Below are 21,174 nucleotides of genomic sequence, written 5' to 3' on the forward strand. Positions count from 1 at the left end.
TGAACATGGCACCAAGAAAGGTTTTCTGAGAAAGCCAAAACATATTTGCCTTCCACACCCAAATTAGCTTAATTGAAACCGCCACATAAAAGAACAGAAACACGAGCCGGGCGCGGTGGTTCACGCCTGTGATCCCAGCACTTTGGGAGGCCGAGGCAGGCAGATCACAAGGTCAGGAGATCGAGACCATCCTGGCTAACACAGTGAAACCCCATCTCTACTAAAAATACAAAAAATTAGCCAGGCGTGGTGGCAGGTGCCTGTAGTCCCAGCTACTCGGGAGGCTGAGACAGGAGAATAGCATGAACCCACGAGGCGGAGCTTGCAGTGAGCCGAGATCGCACCACTGCACTCTAGCCTGGGCGACAGAGCAAGACTCCGTCAAAAAAAAAAAAAAAAAAAAAAGAACAGAAACAGGGAGTGGCAGGGAGGAGATCACCAGGATCACCACTGGACCTTTACCAACTGAAATTTGCATAAGGTTGCAAAACAATGTTTTATGATATTATTGTCACGAATTAGGAACATATGAATTTTACTTCTGTATTCCTAACTTGCCGCTCACTGCATTAAATGACAATGCTAAAGACCTAAGGTTGGAGCCAAAAGAACTCATTTGGATTTGGAAATTCACACTTTTGGGGGCGGGGGGAATCAACAATTTTGATCTCGGCTCATTCTAGCACTATGATAAATCAGCAAAAAAAAAAAAAAAGATTATTTCACTGTTTTAAAAGCCTACATTAACTCAAACAAGCTAAAAGTTAAATGTTAAATATAGGTATTTCCCTGGAAATGTTGCAAACACATTTTAATCACAACCGTTCTCACAAAATACACAATAACTTTATAATCGATTATTTTCCCCATAGTCTTGCTTTCCCCTCCCAAAAAAAAAAAACCCTCTCAAAGTAAAAACTTTGATTGAGCAATGTTAATCATAATCAATTCCCATTACTGTCAAGCTTGTAAGCAAGTGAAGAGGATTCTTTAAAGGGGAAGGGAAGGTTACAGAAGAAAAGGAACTTTCAGTAAACATTATCATCATTCAACTGCACAGAAGGAAAGATAAAAAGGACTTCAAGATCAAAATACAACGAGTAAAATTAGGTAAGGTTAAATTCTAAGTTATCTCAGGGCATAGGTAAGGGAGGAGACCACCCCTCATATTGTCTCATGCCCAATTTCTGCCTCCAAAGAAAGAAGAAGTAAAAACTAAAAGGCAGAAATGAAATCCACAGGCAGACAGCCCGGCGCCACACCCTGGCCCTGGTAGTTAAAGACCGACCCCTGACCTAATCAGTTATGTTATCTACAGATTTGGGACATTGTATAGAAAAGCACTGTCCTATTCTGTTCCATTCTAATTACCGGTGCATGCAGTCCCCAGTCACGTACTCCCTGCTTGCCCAATTGATCACGACCCTCTCATGCGGACCCCCTTAGAGTTGTAAGCCCTTAAGTGGGACAGGAATTGCTTACTCGGGGAGCTCGGTTTTTCAGACGTAAGTCTTGCCGATGCTCCCAGCCAAATAAATCCCTTCCTTCTTTAACTGGGTGTCTAAGGAGTTTTGTCTGCAGCTAGTCCTGCTACGTAGGTACAATCTAAGGACAAGATTTAAAAAACAAAAATGTAGTTCTTGGACAATATCTATTGGAAAAAGTGCAAGTGAATTTTGTGTTTACGATAAAATTCATGCCTGGCAATGTCGGGAATTACTTTGTTCCCATGCAGTATTCATAGAGAAAATGGGATCCCTCCTGTAGCTCTGCCAAAAAAAAAAAAAAAAAATCCTAAAATTACAATCTCAGACAAAATTTATCCTTACAAGTCTCAAATATTCTGCTCTCTTCCACAATTAAATGGGTGTAGACACTCAGCACCATAATTTGGTTTCGAGAAATGGTATGGAAGGTCTCAAGAAAAGTTACACACCTTATCAAGCGGAGTCACAACATAGAGGCTTCCAAAGGTCGAGTTGCCTTCCTGCCTTATTATGAAATGTACCATTATGAGAAGGGCAGTGGGGTTTCCATGAACACTCCTAGAAACTTCAACTAGTAAAAGGCCTTCTGTTACTTTTCTCAAATTGCCCATCAACAGAACTTGGCGCTTCTGTGGCGCCACGTGACAAGGGCTGCGCATGCGCTCTGGGATCAGCCGCGCCCACCCGCGGCACAACCCCAGGCCTCAGTGCCCTCAGCTGGGCAAAGACAGCACAGACCTCGGTTCTCAGGGCTTTAATGAAATAACGCGGGTAAAGCACCTAGGGCAGAAACCACACAGAACACCAGAAGGCATTAATGGCATTTAAAGGTATTGAATGCAGACTAATGCGCAGAACTTGGTTCTCAGACCACGTCCGCGGCCACCCCTCTCCTGAGAGAGCAGAGAGCACACTTGCAGCCCGACATCTCCCAGTTGAGCTCGGCAATGAAGGGATCACTGGGGATTTAAAAAATGGGAGACGGCTGCTTGGGCAGAAGCCCGAGGGGGCGGGGTGGGGGGGAAGGGACGAGCCCACAGGCAGCATCCCGACACCTCACACTTCCTGCCTCAATGCGCAGAAGAAAGTGTTCTTCTGAAGGCGACGCCCCCAGTCTTGGCGGGAAACGCCGCGGAAGACGCTTCTCTCGCAGAAATGCCAAATTTTCGGGAGCGCGGGCCCGCAGCACGTAACAGAACAGATCTTTTTGTTTCACGGCCCTCTCGTAGACCTAATAAAGAAGCGCGAGGGCGAAAACCAGGTCAGCGACCAGAAGCCAGGCAAGGTTGCGATTTTCGGAGCACAGCGAAGGGAAGAGTTTCTAAGTTCTGAATGTACCTCTATTTAGGGTGGTTTCTATTATTTCTTCGCGTCTACCCTGTAGTTGCCGCACCCTGAGCCCTCAGCCCCGCCGCTTCGCACGGAGCGGAGCTCAGAGGGTGCGCGCTCCGCCCTTTCGCGGGCCTGGCATGAGCGCAGTGGTTTTTACACTAAAGTGTCTCCGCCTCTCGACTATCCTTGTGGCAGCGATGGCCGAGTGGTTAAGGCGTTGGACTTGAAATCCAATGGGGTCTCCCCGCGCAGGTTCGAACCCTGCTCGCTGCGGAAGCAGGTGCTTGTATTTTTTTCTATTTTTTTAAATAGACACCTTCAAATGAAAACTTTTACTCTTCTCTGTATTTTCAATGCCTATCAGCTAAATGGCGCGCCTACGGAGTGGTTTTATACGCCGTAGAAAAGCCAATAAATGTCAGTGCTGCAAACATGCACTGTTTACACCAAGAGGAAAATCCTTCCGCTGTCCTAAAAGGCAAGGTAACTCTTCGTGCTCCATGAGAAGAGCAAGGTGGCAAAATAGAAATAAAATGAATATAAATATTGACGCAAGTTTTCGGGCTATCACAGCCTGAGCAAGCTATCAGCTCACTAAAACTAAGAAAAAACTATGCCACCTTCCCTTCCATCCCAGAATCACTTCCGATGGTTTCCAGACCACATCCAAAAGTGGTATGAAATGGGAAATAATAAAAGCAATTTTAAATTTCTACTTATAAAGCATCTTAGATACATCCACATAATGGAACACTATGCATGTAAGCATTAAAATGATGTTAATGATGTGTGAGGGCCTTCCCAATGCATTGCCAAATGCAAAAAGTAGGACAGATCAAAAAACAGCATAGCATACTATGATCATATTTTTGTTAAGCAACTCATGTATATACCCATCTATGTGGGAAGAATGGGAGAGAAAGAGAGAGATGGAGAATGAATGGAGGCTGGAAAGAAATACACCAAAATGTTAGCAGGGATTATTATCCGTGGGTGGTGTGATTTGGGAAGATTTTTATTTTCTTAAATAATTTTTTCCTTAACTGGGTTTTCTAAAATTTGTACATGGACCCAGTATTATGTTTTAAATAAGAAAATTGTGAGGTTAGTCTTTGGGACCCTACACATCCCCTGTCTGCTACCTTTAACACACTTTCACCATATCTCTCCCACCCCATGTTTCCCAGGTGCTCTTATGGACATACCTGATACCTCAAGGCTAGGGATAGTTTTCTGTGGTATCTACGTGGATTCCACCCACACAGCCCCATCCTATTTGAGACTTGGCTGAACACACACACTCACCACATTTACATTTTCAATCCATCCTCTCTGCCCAATCCCCACCCTTTCTGCCCCCATTTAAGTCACTTACAAGCAGCTGCATTAGTTTCCTAACTGGTCACCTTTCCTTTATCAGTCAGGATTACATTCAGCTGCAAATAACAGAAAATCCAATTCTAGCGGCTTAAACTCATAGGGATTTGTCTCAAAAAACCTGGGAGATTAATACCGTTCCTGTGTCCAAGAGAATGAAATAGTGTATAACTTACGTGTTTCCATTTAAAAATTTAAAAAAATACTTGACACTATAGTAAAATGTCAATACTGGCCGGGCGCAGTGGCTCATGCCTGTAATACCAGCACTTTGGGAGGCCAAGGCGGGTGGATCACCTGAGGTCAGGAGTTCGAGACCAGCCTGGCCCCATGGTGAAAACCCCATCTCTACTAAAAATATGAAAACTAGCTGGGTGTGGGGGCAGGGACCTGCATTCCCAGCTACTCAGGAGGCTGAGGCAGAGGAATCGCTTGAACGGGGAGGCGGAGGTTGCCGTGAGCCAAGATGGTGCCACTGCACTCCAGCTTGGGCAACAAGAGTGAAACTCCAACCCCCCCCCCCAAAAAAAAAAAATTAATCCAAGAAGAAGAGATATCCAAAATCCAAAACTGTAAATTAAAACATTCCATCAAAAAGGCAAATTAATGATCAATTTTATTTCTAAATGGTACTCTCCAAGCTGTAAAGGTAGCTTCATTTGACAACTCTTTTTTCTTGTGAAATCATATCTTATTGTTTCAAGAAATTTTTTCAAATAAATAGTCACTTGTCACCATTTTTAAAAAAAGAAAGAAAGAACAAAGAAATCTGGGCATAGGAAATTCTCAGATGGAACAGCAAACAGGCCTCTTTCCATCTTTCTGCCCTGCCATTTTTAATATGCATATACAGCTTTTCATCTCATAGTCCCAATATGGTTGCTATACCTTCAGACCTTACACATGCATTCAGCCAAGAAGGGGAGAGACAAGAACCCTCTTTTATATCTCATTTACCCAAACTATGTATCATGGCTATCATTAGCTAGAAGGAATCTTGAGGAAGTTTAGCTGGGTGTATTGCTCCCCAAATTGAAATTGGGAAGGAAGAAAATTAGATGGTACTAAGTGAAAATCAGTTACGTCTACCACAGTCCTATAACAGGAAAGTCAAAGCTTATAAACATTGGGCTTTCAAGACAAGTCTCCTGCCTTCCTTTCTGGCCTTCCCACCCTTCTCCTCCTTCTCCTTTGGAGTTATTGGAAGACCTCCCAGTGCTGCACGCTGGCTCATACCTTTGGGCCTTTTTAACATGTTCACATGCAACTACCTGGAATATCTTCACCCTTGTCCCCTCACTAGAGGAAGAGGGCTACCTAGCATTTGAAATCCCTTCTTATTTAGGGCACTTGCTTTCCTTTTGAACCTAGGTGTGAGGCTGTAATCCACTCCCAACCCCACTCCCAGCATAGAAGCTGAAAAAGTCACATACTTGCTGTCTCAGCCTCCCTTGCAGCTGAGGAGGCAGCATGTGACCTAGACTCAGCCAATCAGATGTTCCCATCCCCAACTTTCAATCAAGAGCTATTATTAATAATACAAAAAGCAGGTAGGATAGAAATCCACCCTTGCGGTGGGCAGAGGCAACAATGGCACTCACAGGGATTGCCAGGGCCAGAGCTGCAACTGGAGTTTACAGCTGTTCAGCAACGGAACAGTAGGGTCTGCACGAGACTAATTTTGTAGCGTCATTCTGCTGTGATCTTGGACTCTGCCTACCCTAACTTACTCCTGTTCTACTTTCCAAAAGTGATTTTGCAGCCTTCCTGGCAATTCTACAAACTATTCAGTATCCTTCCAGTAAGTTCCTATGAGTTTCTGCTTAAATCAGCCCCATTCAAAAAAAAATTTTTTTTAGCTTCCAAAAGTTATAGTATAACCCCCTCTCACCCCATCATTGTCTGCTAAGAAAACTCATATTCTTTCAAGTCCCACTTCTTAGGGAAAGCATTCCTGCAAAATCTCCCAGGCTGATTCAGAAGCCACCCCTTAGGCAGGATGCGGTGGCTCACACCTGTAATCCCAGCACTTTGGGAGGCCGAGGTGGGCGGATCAGCTGAGGTCAGGAGTTCAAGACAAGCCTGGCAAACATGGCAAAACCCTGTCTCTACTAAAAATACAAAAATTAGCTGAGCGTAGTGGTGCACACCTGTAGTCCCAGCTACTCGGGAGGCTGAGGTAGGAAAATCGCTTGAACCCAGGAGGTGGAGGTTGCAGTGAGCCCAGCATTGCACTCCAGCCTGGGGGACAGAGCAAGACTCCATCTCCAAATAAATAAATAAATAAATAAATAAATAATAAATAAAGCCACCCTATTTTTTATATTTTTTTTTCTTTTTCTTTTTCTTTCTTTTTTTTTTTTTTTTCTGAGACAGGGCCCTGCTCTGGTCACCCAGACTGGAGTGCAGTGGCAATCACAGCTCACTGCAGCCTCAGCCTCGGACTTAATTGGTCCTCCCACCTCATCCTCCTGAGTAGTTTGGACTGCAGGTGCACACCACCATGCCTAGCTAATTTTTTTTTATTATTTTTTTGTAGAGACAGGGTCTCACTATGTTGCCCAGGCTGGTCTCAAATTCCTGGCTCAAGGGATCCTCCCATCTCCGCCTCCCAAAGTGCTGGGATTGCAGTCCTGAGCTACAGTGCTTAGCCTCCAGAAACCCCTTTAATTCTCCCATTTCCTATTATAGCAAGGCTCACATTGCACTATTTCTGCCTGTTTGTCTTTCTTACCACTAAATGGTAAACTCCCTGAGGATGTGTAAAGGGATCATATCTCTCATTTTTGTGCCCCTACATACCACAGAAAAGGGACTCAAATTTTTGATGAAGAAATGAATGAATATTCATTTCTTCATCAAAGAAGAAATGCTGAAGTATGGACGTCAGCACACGTCCAAACTTCACCCCTAGAATGTCCAAAAAAAGTGGGAGAGAAAGGAGGGGCTTAACATGCTATTCTCCTTTTGAAGGTCACTAATCTTTGCCTTAGTATAATTTATTGTAATATTGAATATCCCCCACCTAGAATAGTTTTAATATAAAAGAGGGCAGAGGACAACAGCCTATGTACCCTTCCTTCCCTTTCCATATTTTTCCTTACCTTTTCTTCCCATTCTTTGTCTTCTAGCACTGAAAGGGCAGACAGAACCAGGAGGCAAGTACATACAGACCTCTGCCTCCATGGGTCACCCCCACCTTTGTCTCCTTGAGAATGTTCACTTTCCAACTGGCCTCCATGCAACTCGAGGTTTAGCTCTCTCCATGGTGAGCAAAGAAAAATCCATGGAAGGGGTGGGGGTGGATGTGGAAGAGGTTCTGCAGTGCACTCCTCTTCTCAGAGGAAACCATTTCAACTCCTCTTTCCACATTTCTCTTCTCCAGAGTTCTCTTATCCACTACCAACCCTCCTGTGCATCCCCTCGAGCCAGCTTTTTCTGACCCAACCTCACATGATGCACTGTCTTGAGGATTTTCTCTCAAGACCCCAGCTTCTTCATTCTTCTATGTTACACAGCAATTCAGCCTTGTCCCTGTGCCTCAACATGCCTGGCAATCAGACCCCTCTTCGAAGGCAGAGGAAGTTATAATATCAAGGTCCCCTTCTCCCAAATGTTTTTCTACCTACTTCCTTTAGTAGAAATTAGGTCCTGCAACTTTCTGATCAGTGTTCAAAGGTTTTAAACATAAATAGACTGAAGTGAATTTTTTGCAAATTGTAATCAGTTAATCTGTAGAAGTGCTAAATTTACAATTATCCTTCCCTTCTAAATCCAGGTCCCAAATCCATTCCAGTTTGTGGCATTTCCAGCCATGGAGCAGGATACACCCACTTGGAATGATCCTGATATTTCCCTATTCCTTAACCCATTTCCTATTCAACCCAAGTGCCATTGAGTTTGCCCCTAAATATGCTGAGAATCAACTTTGTTCCATATTTACTACCACCACCCAGTCCAAATCAACACTACCTCTCATCTCAACTACTTCTCGGCCTCTTAATTATCTCCTCCAATCCACTCTTCCTCCCCTCCAATCTGTTCTCCATAAAATAAATTTTTCTTTTAAAATGCACATTTGGTCTTATAACCTTCCTCCTGAGAACTCTTCTGGGGATTTCCATGTGCTTTTACAATAAAGACTAGAATCACTAGCATGACCCCATAGCTCTCCATGATCCTGCATGGCATAATTACCGGGCCTCTCCCTGTCATTCTCTAGCCAAATGTACTTTCTTTTCTTTTAGTTCCTTGAAAAGACCAAACTCTTTCCCACCTTAGGAATTCTGTACATGTTCCAATGTCTTCCTCCCCATCAAACTGATCAGTCCTCCTTCTTATGTAATTTCATACCATTTTACTCTTTTTCTTCACAACACATCATGCTTTGTGATATTTTAGTGTGAAATATTTGCTTAATGTCTCTGTGTGTGTGTACACGTGTGTGTAAAACCACAAAATCCCCTTATCTGCTATTTAATGGGCCTTCAATAAGTAATATTGTTGAGTGAATTTTGTGATTGTGAGGATCAGAAAGCAAGAGGTCTCAGAACACCTGAAGGGGTGGGAAGCAGAGGGTAAACTGTTTTCCTGCAGCTTTGGGGATGAATCAAAACTGTGCCTGAAGAGATTTGTGCCCTGAGTGCATAGATCTGCAGAAATATTGCAGCTCAACCATTTGATATATTGCACCACTGTTTAGCATGATTTATGAAGCTGTTGTTCTGTTTTAACTCAACATGTTCATTGTAAAGGAGTTTCATCCTCAGAGGTTTCATTAATGGAGGCATTGTTGTGTAGTGAGGCAGTAGAAAAAGGAAGTGAGAGATAGGGCTGGCCTACAACCTGTGTAAAGCTTGCATTTCAAGTCCCCTCTGGAGGGAATGCCCATTTCTGGAGTCTTGTTTCCCAATATGCCCATGTCCCCAAAAACATCTGGTCTCAGGCTCTTTCTACATACTAGAGTGCAAACAACTAGTAATAATACCTAAGTCTTATCTCCTGCAGGGGTGAGAGAGACAGAGGCTCTGACACTGGAATTTTCAGGTAAAACAGATATCCTGTTCTATCTGAAGCACTGATGAAGAAAACATAGAGCTTTCAGCTCTTGTTCCAACGACTAGTTTCTTTCCCAATCTGCATGAAGTTGGTCAGTCAAGCTCACCCAGGCTCATAGACTAGAAGCCCCAGGAAATGAATTATTTCTGTTTCTTTCCCACCATCTCACACACATGCTCTTAAAATATCCATTCCCTTCCCTTGCCTCGGACCCTGGGTCCTGAGACAGGCTCTCACAGCCCAGAGAGTGGTTGTGATGGACTTAGTCTTACCTCAGCTGCTTTGTCTGGTGCTGGGCTGCCAAGGGAGGCATGCATGAGCAAGGCCAGTTCTCCATTCATATCTCAGACTATTTAGAAGAATCCAGTGACAGAGGACGTGGCCTGTGGGCTTTATGCTTGTGATGCTTTCTGCTGCTTGAGGTCGGGGTGGAGAAGAGGCTAGGGCTGACAAGCTTCTCACTCAGGGGCTGAGGTGGGGCACAGCTCCTGTCTGCTGGACTTATAAATCTCCTAGTCCCCACCCCAGGGATCTCAGAGCCCCCTTTGTTCTTTTAATTTTTATTCTAATAAAACCTCCTACATAACATAGGTCTACAAAGACTCTTGGGGAATATATTTCCCTCCCAAACATATTCATTTGAGACACAATTATCAAAACATTTGTTCAGGCCAGGCGCGGTGGGTTCCACCTGTAATCCCAGCAGTTTGGGAGGCCAAGGCAGGCAGATCACTTGAGGTCAGGAGTTTGAGACCAGCCTGGCCAACACGGTGAAACCCCGTCTCTACTAAAAACACAAAAACTATCTGGACATGGTGACGCATGCCTATAATCCCAGCTACTCGGAGGCTGAAGCCAGAGAATCTCTTAAACCCGGGCAGTGGAAGTTGTAGTGAGCCAAGATTGTGCCACTGCACTCCAGCCTGGGCAACAGAGCGAGACTCAGTCTCAAAAAAAAAAAAAATTGTTCAGCACACGAACTTTAGACACATTTTATCTGACACCACAAGTCATTCCAAGAGATGAATATACACAGTATCCCTCTGAAAGCTACTTGTCTTCCAGATGTAAAGACATCTGTCTCCATCATTGGAGACAGAATGCTAGTGTTTTGAAATAACCTGTGCTTAGGATGTTGGAGCACAGAAATGCTGCACTTAATTTTGGTACCCACCTCTAGTGCAGGGGTTAGTTAGCAACTTTTTCTACAGGTCAGCCAGTAAATATTTTAGGTGTTGCAGGCCATATGGTTTCTGTTGCAACTACTCAACTCTGCCTGTGTATCACAAAAGCAGCCATAGATAATCTGTAAACAAATGAGTGTTACTGTGTTCCAATAAAACTTTATTTACAAAAACAGTGGGCTGGATTTGGCCTGTGGCTATAGTTTATTTCTGCTCTAGAGGACTCTCCTCACTATAATAAAAAAGTTCTTCCCAAGTTATCACTGTGAAGATATCATTAAGTGGGACACTGTCAAGAGGCTGGTTGACGTTTCACTAGTTCTTCCTGGTTTATACACATCCAAGAAATCTCATTATTTCCATTAACACAAAGATACCGAGAAAGGACATGAATGTTTTTTAAGATCATTTTATCTCAATACATCAGAATGGCCCAAATCCTTCCAGAATCCTCTCACGTACACTGGGATTGTCTGCTCCACTTGACAGCAGATGGGGTGCAGGTCCTGGAAATGCTTACCTAGTTTCTCCTTTCTCTGTAGTTAGTACTGTATCTGCTGTTGTAAACAAAGCTTTTCAGCCCTTGAGCATGTTAAGATGTAACCTGAAACCAGGTTTGCAAGTTTATTTGTGAAGTAATTTGAAGGAATAGGAAGAATTTGAAGGAATAGGAAAAACAGAGACTTTGAAGTCAGAGCAACCAAGCATCAAATATAGGCTCCTTCCCTTTCTTGCTATGTAACTTTGGGCAGTTTGCATAACCTCTCTGAGCCTTAATTTCCTTATCCACTAAGTGGTAATAATAATTACTTCTACCTCATGGCATTGTCAGCAGTCACTGCCATTTTCTAAGTTCTAACCACAGGTCAGGCACTGTGATGAGTGTTCATTCATTTAACATCCAAAACAGACCACAGCTAGTTTATAGATGAGGAAGTGAAGATGAGATCACATGCTGGTATTCTCTTCCCCTTTCACCAGAATGGGTCCCTCATAGAGGTATCTGCAACCAACTCAAGGGAGCCACTGGACAGGGATAAAAAAAAAGGCCATTTGACTCATGTTATTGAAGGAGTGGAATGTTCTTTGCTCTTTTGTCTCTCTGAGCTGGATAAAGGGAGGAACAAGTTCCCTGGGAGTTGATGTACAAAGCTGCCCAGAGTTGACTCTAGCTGAGGATGTGTTTGGGACTGCATGAGGCCATCTCTGAGAGGCTAACAGCAGCTGCTCTGACATTCTCTCTGATCTAGGCCTTTTTTTTTTTTTTTTTTTTGGTGCCTATTATAGCTCATGATTGGTTTTACAATATAATTCCCCAGCCTGTGTAACATTCATCATTCCAGATTCAGCTCTGAACACTTTTTAAAAAATATATATCAACTGCATGATATGTGTCAATGACCCCGAATATGAGATATTCTATCCTTGAAAGGAAAGACTTGGAGGAGCCTTCTCTCCTGGCATCCCTGGACTGGGTAAGGCTGTTTAGTCACCATCACCATTGCCTCTTTTTTTTTTTTTTTTTTTTTTTGTGAGAAGGAGTTTTGCACTTGGTGCCCAGGCTGGAGTGCGGTGGCGCAAACTCTGCCTCCCAGGTTCGAGCAATTCTTCTGCCTCAGCCTCCCAAGTAGCTGGGATTACAGGCATGCACCACCACGCCCGGCTAATTTTGTATTTTTAGTAGAGACAGGTTTTCACCATGTTGGCCAGGCTGGTCTCGAACTCCTGAACTCAGGTGATCTGCCTGTCTCGGTCTCCCAAAGTGCTGGGATTATAGGCGTGAGCCACCATGCCCAACCACCATGGCGTCTTTCTAGACACTGTTCTGACCACCACTCTCTCCTGCCCGCAGACGTCCAGTAGGTGGCTGGCAGAGTAAAGGCCAAGCTTCCCAGTTTCATTCACAAGGCCCTTCATAATTTGGCCCTAACATCTTTTCAACTTTGTCTCATACTACTGCCCAGCATGACTCCATAAGACAAGTTAGGCTGCCTTACACACTCCCACAGAACAGAATAGCAATTTCTGGTCCTTTCACACATTGACATCCTTGGCTAGAAACTTCTCCAGTCCTTAATGGTTTCCTGGAACATACACACTCCTCAACATGCACACACACACACACACACTCCACACACATGCACACACATAGATTTAAGAACATACACACAAATAAATTTAAATATATATAAGCAATAACTAATTTATGTTTGGTCTCATTTTCAACAAATACTCCAAGGCCGGCCATGGTAGCTCATGCCTGTAATCCTAGCACTTTGGGAGGCCGAAGCAGGCGGGTGGCTTGAGGTCAGGAGTTCGAGACCAGTCTGGCCAACATGGTGAAACCCCATCTCTACTAAAAACACAAAAATTAGCCGGGCGTGGTGGCGGGCACCTGTAGTCCCAGCTACTTGGGAGGCTGAGGCAGGAGAATCACTTGAACCACGGGGGGCAGCAGTTGCAGTGAGCCAAGATCACGCCACTGTTCTCCAGCCTGGGCGATGGAGCGAGGCCGTGTCTCAAAAAAATTAAAAAAGAAAAAGAAATACTCCAGAAAAGCTAGGTATACTAGAAAAACAGTCAAGAATTAAAACACCAAGAATCTTATTTCATGGCAAGACAAAGCAGTGATTTTTGTTATTAAATAATATTAATTTGCTTATTGAATAGGTAATATATTCTCATGGTTCAAAAATCACAGTGGCTCCCTCTCACCCCTGTCCTCCTGCCACCGAGGTCCCCTTCCCAAAGGCCATCAGTTATCAGTTTCTCACTTTTTATTTCAATGTATTCTTTATGCACATACAAGAACATACATATTGTACACAAATGTTAGCATATTATTCAAAATGTTCTGAACCCTGGTTTTGTTATTTAAAGGTATACACTATCTTTCTGTATGAAGAGTTGGCTCATTAAAAGTGGCCTCTGCTAACTCAAATGCCAGCTGCAGGTAGAGCTCACTGCCTCAGAATAAATAGATCATTATTTATTTAACCAAATCCCTATTGAAGACCATTAAAGTTGTTTCTAATCTTTTGATTTCCCAAAAACAAATGCTTACTAAAAAAAAAAAAAAAAACTCTTGTATATGTGAGATTTTCTAAAGCAGGAATCTTAACCCAAGTCATCCAGAATTAGAAGGGGTCAGCCTTTTGTTCAGGTATCAGGAATTGGGCACAAGAAATCACTACAGTCCAGCAGTCCTAGAAGCACAGCCTACGCAAATACCCTAGAAAAAGGAAGCACACTCACTCCCACCTCAGTCTATTCCATTTCCTGGGAAAAGGAAGAGCCGGAAGGAAAAGTATTCCTTTACCTTATGACTTCTCAAATGAGTCAATTCTTAGAAACTGTTCCTTTCTTTACTATTTCTGTCTCCTCTCCCTTCTCCTTAGCTCCATAAGCTCCCCAGAAAGACTGGACTTCCTGGAATTTTTTACCAACAATTCAAGATGCTCCAGTCATAATTTCTGTGACCATAGCCTCTGCTAACTCAAATACCTTCTGGGTGTAACACTCACTGCCTCTGGCTCAGAAGAGGGACAGATAATGACTGGAGTTACAGAGAAAGTAGGTCTGGAGCCTTCCCTGCAGAGTAGCAAGGGTCATTTATAAAGCAAGAGAGGGGTGGGAGATCCATGAGACCCACTCTCAGTTCCTGCTTCTGCTTGCAGAACCTTTCAGGGGTGAGATGTATAACTCTATGAATTTTTTTCAATACCTACATGTATATCATGACACAATCCCAACTCCTTTGCAAGACCGACTTGAAGGTACATTCATTCTGGAAACCAATTTATTTCTAAAATGCAGTCAAAAAGGCTCAGAGATGCTGTTATCTACTGCTTCTCCTATTCCTGCTTTTGCCACAAAAATTAGCCAATATATCATTCAAATCTACTTGTGACTATTTGATTTTGGTTTACATTCATCCAGGCTTGAAAAATGACCAGGACTGAGGCATATTGATGCCTCCTGAGCCACTTATTTCCAGCACGTATTAATACATCAGCAATACCTTCAAGTAGTATGTCTTTCTGAATTATTCTTTGGGTTTTTTTTCCCCACTGCTTTTAAAACTTCTTTTTAAAAAATAACACTCAAACCATTTTTCTCAAGATTGTCTCTATAAAACATCCAACCTGTTACTGGCTAGGCTGTATCTTCACATCTCAGTTTTTTGGTTGCTCTTTTTTACTCTCTATTATTATTACTACTACATTTGAGGATTTCTCAGTGGGGGTAATGTTTGGCTACTGGGGAAATAGGGAGGTTTTCATCTTTCCAGCTAAAATCTACCACAAAGCTGTAACATTTTCTTGTCATGACTCTTCAGGCTGCAATGTCACAGGTTCTGGTGGATGCTGTCTACATTTTTTAAAATATAAAAGTATCAGACTTCTTATATGAGTCAGGGCCTCAGCAGGAAACAGAAAGCACTGTCAATTTAGAACAATTCTATTCAGATTTAATAAAAAGACTACAAAGGTATAGGGAGAGTATAAAGAAACCACAAGGGACACTGAGCTGCCATCACCCCTAAGAAGGGAGAGGGCAGCCACCAGATTCCTGAAGGAGAAAGTTCTGAGGCTAGGGCTGCCCCTGAGGAAGAATAAATATATACTCCTAAACTGCATTGCTAAAGAGGACACAACCAGGGCAAGGTGATCCTTCTGGGAGGGAGCTGGGGTGGTAATACACCACCTCACTCATCTCCCTTCTTCTGCTCCCCAGTTAGGCCTCCCTGTTGGCCAAATGCAACTGCTCAGCCTCTGTGTCTGAGAACAGGACACGGAGTGGGTCTGGAAAGACAAACAGGAGATAGCTGGGACTCTGACTTACAAAAAACTTGGGAAATAGAGAAAATAATCATCCATAATCCAGCACCTTAACACATTGATCTTTCCTATATTTATATTGTCTAATATATGGTTACATTAAAAATTAAATTATTAGGGGCATGGTGGCATGTGCTTATACTCCCAGCTACTCAGGAGGCTAAGGCAGGAGGCTGATGTGGGAGGATCACTGGCGTTCAGGAGTTTCAGTACAGCCTGGGTAACATAGCAAGACCCTGTCTCAAAAAAAAAAAAAAAAAATTGCCAAGGCTGGAGTGCAGTGGCACAATGACAGATCACTGCATGCAGCCTTGAGCTCCTGGGCTCAAACCATCCTCCCCCCTCAGCCTCCAGAGTAGCCGGAACTAAAGACATGCGTTACCATGCCCAGCTAATTTTTTTCTTTTTTGTATGGATGGGATCTTGCTATGTTGCCTAGGCTGATCTGTAACTCCTAAGTTCAAGTGATCCTCCTGCCTCTGCCTCACAAAGCACTGGGATTATAGGCATGAGCCATTGCCCCCAGCCCCCCCCCCCAAAAAAATCTTAATTCTATATCTAATCATTTCAAAAAATAAGAATTACAAAATTACAAATTAAATCATTAAATCATTGACTATTTCAAACATACAGAGATGCACAAAAGATATCATATATTTTGTATTTTTCATTAAAGTTATGGACTTTTTGCTGCTCCTTTGTCTTCATAATCATGATTTTTTTTATTTTTCCTTTTTGGTTCTGTCTCTGGAGACATAATAATTGTTTTTAACAGCTCTATAATAGACTACAAAGTAGCTGCATCAAATTTAAGAAATCAACTGTTGCACACTTAAACTCTTTTTTTTCTTTGCGTGTAATGTTGTTATGTGTATCTTTATGATACAAGCTTTTTTCCATAATTCGTGTCATTCCTTTAGCCCTAGATCTATAGTTCCAAGAATGCAAATATTAAGGCAGAGGATATGAACATGTTTATGGCTCTAAATATGTATTTCAAATTGCATTGCTAAAGAATTATACCCATGTTTAGGGCCACCAAGAATGTATAAGAAAACTGGAATCATGGAACCCTTGTCTACATTGAGTATTATCGCTTACAGCTTTTTCCCCCTTTTTTATTTTTTGCTAATTTACTAGGCAAACACACTCAGTTTTGTTTAATTTGCTTTTCTTTGATTACTAGTTGCCACTAAATTGAATTTGCTATTCAATTTCTGGCTTTCTAACTTTCTACCAAATCAGTTATTAGGCCCTAAAACTGCAGCTGAAATTGATTCTTGGGAGCATCCTTACTGAAACAATTGAGCATCACGGTAGTAAGATAGTAATTTAAAAGGAAAGAGGCTAATAAATTTCAAGTTGAGGATATATAGTCTTAATATCTGCTTTTTGGAAAGTTTATAACTCTGTTAGATTTTAAGATTTATCTACCCCTTCCCCATTTTACCCAACTTGCCCCACATTCCAGCATTAAAAATAACTGATACAAAGCAAAATGCAGCCTGAAAGATAACAGTAATTAATTCCCATCACTTTCTGCTCCTCATTGACAGTGTAATGGTTCAGAATCCACTTTGGGAGATATTAGGGGTAGCTAGGCTTGACTGACTGATTCTGAGATACATGTGTCTATTGTGGTCTAAACTTTCACTCCTCACTCTTTTCTTACCTTACAGGCTATTTGAGGAAGTATCTTCCTCGACCCACCAGGCTCCAAGGCTGTAGAAGGTTCTTCTTCATCAGAGATTCTCAAACATTAGAAGAATCACCTAAGAGAGCTTATTAAAAACACAATCCCTGGACCTCACTGTTGGAGATTCTGATTCAGTAGATGTGGGGTGAGCCTAAGAATCTACACTTTTTAAAACAACTGAGATGCAGTGCTGTCCTGATCACACTTTGGGAAACTAGTATAGATCCTTGAAATAGAAAGCATTATCTATACTGAGAATATTCGAGGTGGCAGGGGAAATGAGGCTGGGAGGAGGGAGAAGGGGAATATAGCCCAGCAACAGCTCCTTCTCAGCCCATTCTCCAAAAGTATCATTGTGGAAAAAACTGTAAGATCATGATTTGGTGGTAGAAAAGGTAATCAGTGTATAGCAACGTTTCTTTTTTTTTTTTTTTTTTTGAGACGGGGTCTCACTTTGTCACCCAGGCTGGAGTGCAGTGGTGCACATCTGTAGTCCCAGCTACTAGGGAGGCTGAAGGGGGAGGATGGCTTGAACTCAGGAGGTTGAGGCTGAGGCTGCCGTGAGCCATGATCATGCCACTGCACTGTCTCACTCTGTTGCTCAGGCTGAGCGCGGTGGCGTGATCACGGCTCAATGCAACCTCAACCTCCTGGACCCAAGTGAACCTCCCACCTCAGCCTCCTGAGTAGCTGGGAATACAGGCATGCAACCATGCCTGGCTGATATTTTAATTTTTTTTGTAGAGGTGGAGGGTCTCACTGTGTTGCCTAGCCTGGTCTTGAGCTCCTGGGCTCAAGCAATCCTCCCACCTCAGCCACCCAAAGTGCTGGGATTGCAGACATGAACCACCATGCCCAGACTGTGGCAATATTTTTGTATGCTAAGGATATGGTGGTCAACAAAACAGACATATCCCTACCTTGTTGAAGGCCACCATCTAGTGACAATTCATTATAACATCATTTAGTGATATTTAACATATTTTCAGTGTTGTACCACCTATTTCATAACATCCTAAAATGTTCATCTAAGCTTCCACATCAATCTTACTTCTGGCCACAATGCTTTCAGATAGCAAAAAGTTTCAGATTCTTGGCACACACATATTCCCTTTGGGAACAAAAGTATTTCTCTTCTGCACTGACAGCACTGGCCTGGGCAATTGCAGAATTGCTAGATTGTTTAAGATATCTTCAAGCCCCGCTAGGTTTTATTCATGAAATGTCTGCAGTGGACAACAATAATAGCAGACCACACCGTAGAGTTATAGAAACAACCAGATCTGGAGTCTTTTTGCACCATCACAGCTACTTGGAAATGCTTGCTAGGTGGAGTCTTCTGCTTCTATTAGCCCAATGCTGCCATCTTGTGGCCATCTAAAGAAACGTGACCAGAGTTTACAGACGTGAAGATTTTTTTCTGGAGATCATGTAAATATTTTGTGGGGGAGGAGAAACCTTTACACTTCCTTATCATGTCCTCTATCAACTTTTCATCTAGGTAGAACCTACTTTGGGAAGCTTTAAAAGTAGAATAAAAAATTCTAAGCAGAGAAGCTTAGATCTTAGAAATCACCTTGTAAAGAGATGGCTGGGGGTTTTTCTATTTTATTTTACTTTTTTGAGACAGGGTCTTGCTCTGTTGCCCAGGCTGGAGTACAGTGGCGCAATCATAGCTCACTGCATCTCAGCCTCCTGAGTAGCTGGGACTTCAGGCACGTGCCACCACACCTGGCTAATTTTTGTATTTTTTGTAGAGATGAAGTTTCATCATGTTGCCCAAGCTGGTGTCAAACTCCTGGGCTCAAGTGATCCGCCTGCCTCGGCCTCCCAAAGGGCTGGGCTTTTTGTAAGACAAGTTTGCCCAAGTGCTAAAATCTTGATGTACACTCTGCTAAAATCACTATAATATCAGATTATACATTTATCATAGGGTAACTTTGCATCCTGAAATTCTTGTTTTTTCTGAAATGGAATCACTCCTAAGGAAAAATTTCATTCCATGCTTTGCAGAAACCAGCATGCATTTGTTTGAAGTGCTTCCCAGGCTCATTTTTCTCCAGGGCTTCAACTGTACATGCATATCTAGAGTGCTGATGTCTTCCCTTGAGCAAAGAAAAATCCTTCTTCCAAGTTCTTGTTAAACACCCATTGTACTGTGTCACTTTCTTGTTTCCTCTCTGAAACCAGTTGTAAAGTTTAACCCTCAGCACTAAAAAGCACAAAGTCTAACCTGGACAAGCACTTTAGTTGTCCTCAGCACAGTTCTGGGCATTGCAGCAAATGTATAACCAACGCCATAGCATGGATAGGGTGGAAGCCCTGGTGCTGGGAGTAAGGAGGGGGATGTCTCCAAGACTGATCTCCAAATAGGAATGTGGAAGGACAGTCCCTAGCAGAGCCCAGAGTAAAGAGTTAAAACAGATACACACAGATGTATGACTTCTTCTCTAGTCCTCTGAAAGAGAATTTTTACCAAATGTTTGCATAGATTTACCATAAATACAATGTGGTTATGTTGGCTACTTTCATTAAGCATCTGCTACATTACAAGGCCAGGTGCTCAGAGAGGAGATCCTGTGGTGAACAATACACTTCCTACCTCGGAGAGCTCCCAGGCTTGCCATAGCCACAGATGATAGCAGAGGACAAGACAGTGTGATGCACGCTAGAGCAGGTGCTGGCTGAAGGAGCCCCCAAGCCAGTGTAAGAGCAGTAAGGAAGGCTTCCTCATGTAACTCATCTCCCTCACTTTCCTGAGGAGAAAACAAGTCTTCTATATGTAACAGCTTGTCCACCATCTCCGAGTTAGAAAATGGCAGTGCTAGGACCAAAAACCAGGTCTCATGACCCCCAGAGGAACTAACAATGGCTCAAAGGAGCATGGCTTATTCAGGACATGCAAGAGGCCTGGTGAGGCTGTGTAGAGTTGAAGGTTCTTGTTTATGCCTTTGTCTAGTTTTCTAAGAATCCCTCTTTCCTTATCTGCCCCTCAACCTCTCACTTTTGGATTTTCAGTTCTGTGTCATCCTCCTTATTCAAAGTAACAGAGCAGGCTGGGTGTCGTGGCTCATGCCTATAATACCAGCACTTTGGGAGGCCAAGTCAGAAGGATTATTGAACCCAGGAGTTCGAGACCAGCCTGGGTAAGATAATGAGACCCTACCTCTATTTTTTAAAAAAAATACAAAAATTAGCTGGGCGTGGTGTTGCATGCCTGTGGCCCCCACTACTTGGGAGGCTGAGGCAGGAGGATTGAGTGAATCCAGGAGGTTGAGGCAGCAGAGAACTATGATTGCACCACTGCACTCCAGCCTGAGCAACAGAGCTATGACCCTGTCTCAAAAAAAAAAAAGTAACAGAGAATCATACCCAAAGTGGACACATAATGAAGGTATTTAGATTATTAGGTACCTACACATAATAAAGGTATTTAGATTATTTAGAGGAAGAAGAGAAAAAGAAGAAGAAAAAGAATTTAAGGGAGGAAAGTAGTTAATCTTTATTTTTTAATTTTTTATGATAGAGTGTATTAGTTTCCTAGAGCTACCGTAACAAAGAACCACAAACTAAGTAATTTAAACCAAAAGAAATTTTTTTATTTATTCGTTTTTTTGAGACAGGGTCTCGCTCTGTCACCCAGGCTGGAGTGCAGTGGTGCAATCTCGGCTCTCTGCAGCCTCGACCTCCCAAGCTCAAGCAATCCTCCCACTTCAGCCTCCCTAGTAGCTGGGACTACAGGTGCACGTCACCACTCCCAGCTACTTTTTGTATTTTTTGTAGAGGTGGGGTTTCACCATGTTGCCCAGGCTGGTCTTGAACTCCTGAGCTCAGACAATCCACCTGTCTTGGCCTCCCAAAGTTCTAGGATTACAGGTGTGAGTCACTGTGCCTGGCCTAAACTAAAAGAAATTTATTGTCTCAGTTCTGGAGCCTAGAATTCAAGGTGTTGGCATGCTCCTTCAAAGGGAGAGTCCTTCCTTGCTCCGTCACAGCTTCTGGTGGCAGCCATCAATCTTTGACATTCCTTGGCTTGCAGTTCCATCACTCCAGTCTCTGCCTCTGTCATCACATGGCCTTCTCCTGTGTGTCTCTGTCTTCACATGGGGTTTTCCTCTAAGGATACCGGTTATACTGGGTTAGAGCACACACTAATGACCTCATCTTCACTTGATTACATCTGCAAAGACCCCATTCCC

General features: G+C 42.9%; 1 protein-coding gene and 1 non-coding gene across 2 annotated transcripts in view; one reads left to right on the plus strand and one right to left on the minus strand.

Annotated features, from left to right (window-relative positions):
* The window catches only part of CTNNA3 (catenin alpha 3), a 1,849,205-nt gene extending 1,847,192 nt beyond the window's left edge, over nt 1-2,013 (minus strand). The window contains exon 1 of the mRNA XM_054660128.2: nt 1,937-2,013. The gene's annotated coding sequence lies outside the window, so the exon portion shown is untranslated. The remainder of the gene's footprint in view (nt 1-1,936) is intronic.
* A 997-nt stretch (nt 2,014-3,010) lies between these two features.
* Nucleotides 3,011-3,092, plus strand: TRNAS-UGA (transfer RNA serine (anticodon UGA)). Its single transcript has one exon. It is a non-coding gene; the product is annotated as a tRNA-Ser (tRNA).
* Nucleotides 3,093-21,174: the final 18,082 nt, after the last annotated feature.

The sequence above is a fragment of the Pan troglodytes genome, chromosome 8 (assembly GCF_028858775.2).
Source record: "Pan troglodytes isolate AG18354 chromosome 8, NHGRI_mPanTro3-v2.0_pri, whole genome shotgun sequence".
Lineage (NCBI taxonomy): Eukaryota > Metazoa > Chordata > Mammalia > Primates > Hominidae > Pan > Pan troglodytes.